Below are 2221 nucleotides of genomic sequence, written 5' to 3'. Positions count from 1 at the left end.
GGTCCCCAACAGCACCAGGAAAGTGCAGCGGCATGTCCAGAAATGAGAGAAAATGGGAAGGAGAAGTTTCTCAAGTTTAAATCGGTTTGGCTCAATTTCTGAAAGCGGGTTTGCATGGGTTCTTTTTTTACCCTCAGGGTTCCACCCCATCTGCTGGATTTATCCTTCCCTCCATCCTGATTTCCCCTAACTGCTCGAAAAGATAAAGAAACATCCTTTCAGTCTCTCTCTCTCATCCTCATTAAGTCTCCTTTTTACTTTTTTTTCTTTATCTTCATCTCCTCCCTCCTGGACTGCCAGTAAATTAAATAAATAAATAAATGGAATGAAATGAAAAGCTCTTTAATGTGCAAAAAAAAAAATCTTTTTGAAATGATACTGTCTCTGTCACTTCTCTCTCTCTAAATTATAAACTAAACTAAAAATTGGCCTATTGATAAAAGCCACAGAGCCTGCTGCTTGCTGGTGATTAGGTGTGAGGAAGTGGCCTTTCCCTGCTCAGATAGGGAAATATGCAAAAGATGGTATTTAAACTGAACTGACAGCCAGGGATCTTATGTTCTTCCTCCCTCCTCCCCCGTCTCATTGCACAGCTGTCCCGGAAAGAGAACGGACCAGAATCTGAAGATAAAAGCAGAGTTTGCCAGCAAACATGTGCTTAACTCCAGGCATTGATTCCAGAATCTGCTGATGTCTTCAGACTCTTTGGAAACATTCTGGTGGCAAGCAAATTGCACATTGCAGCATCTGAGCTCATGTGGCTTCTATCAGTCAGCCCTGGAAACGAAATGTTACAGAAGAAGGGGTTCTTGCTGAATGGGAGCAGATTCTGGGGCTCTCATTTGCAAATGATCATCACCTCCTCATTTGAATCCAAACTAATTGGACCCAAACCAACATCTTGGTTCAAAGCACCCTTAAACTTGGGAAAGGTTCAAAATCTGGATCCATATGTTTATAGAGTCATGGATTTTAAGGGCAGAATGGACCATGAGATGAGACCTCCTGTATAACACAGACTATTGAATTTCTCCCAGTCACCTCCCACCCCCAATGACTTGGGTGTGACAAAAGCATCTCTTCTAAAAGCCATGGAATTGTGATCCACAGGCCCATCCTGAGCATTGTAACAAACTCAAGGCCATGCAGGACTTAACAGTAGTCACTGTGCTGCTCTGCACCACCACTTGGAACTTCACGAGAACTTGGGGACAGATCTCTGAACTCTCCCTGCTCTGAAAACACAGGCCATTTGAGCTAAATAAGACTCTCCCTTAGCTGTTGGCAGCATGGGGCCTATGACACACAATTTCGCGGTTCTGATTCCATCTGGTAGAGGGCAGTGATGCCTCCACATACTAGTACACACTGGCTGGTCTATTACAGACTATACCACAGTTTTCCAGTTCGTGAAGCAGTCTCGTCTTGGTTTGGCGGGGGGGGGGGAGGGGCACTAGTCCATGGAGACCTGAGGCAGAGGAGAGGAACACTGGGGCTGTGGAAAGCAGCATAACCCAGTGTCCATCTTTCCTCCCAACACAGATATTCTCCTCTAGCTGTGAGCAAATTAGGAGTCAGTTCTTCTCCCCTGTGTTGCAATGGGCCATGGGACCATCTCACATGTGCAGGACTGCAGGCTCAAGGAGCAGCCCATGAGTCAGACTTCTCTTCTTCACTGCTGAGAGAACACTCTGGCGTAGTGAGACCAGTGATGGATGCCCCCAGTGCAGCATGTGCATGAATGGAGGCTGGGAGGGAGCATGTTGACCTAAGTGTCGGGAGTCTGGCTTTGTCATTAATACATGGTGTGACCTAGGACAAGTCATTTCCCCTCACAGCCATTGTCTGTTTTGTCTATCTAGAGTGAAACATCTTTGGGGCAAGAGTTGTCTCTGTGTGTTTGTACAGCTCCAAGCACAGTGGGGGCCTCTAGCCACTACTTTGGAATATATATAATAAGAAGGGGGGACTGGGATTTGTGGTGGAGATAAACCATCAGCACGCAGCATTCCAGGCCGCTGAGGGGACTTGGTCCTCTTACACAGTATGTATCCAAGCTCCCTCAGACGGGGAAGGTGATCAATTAAACATAAAAATGTTTAATTAAATCAACAAAAAAGCCTGAAAGTGTCTTGAAAGCTGAAGGAGCTGGCAGCTGTACCCCACGGCATATGGCAGAGCAGCTGTTCCCCGCTCCCTACAAACGCAGCCCTGCCACTTC

The sequence above is a fragment of the Eretmochelys imbricata genome, chromosome 1 (genome assembly GCF_965152235.1).
Source record: "Eretmochelys imbricata isolate rEreImb1 chromosome 1, rEreImb1.hap1, whole genome shotgun sequence".
Lineage (NCBI taxonomy): Eukaryota > Metazoa > Chordata > Testudines > Cheloniidae > Eretmochelys > Eretmochelys imbricata.
This window is presented reverse-complemented; position numbering follows the sequence as displayed.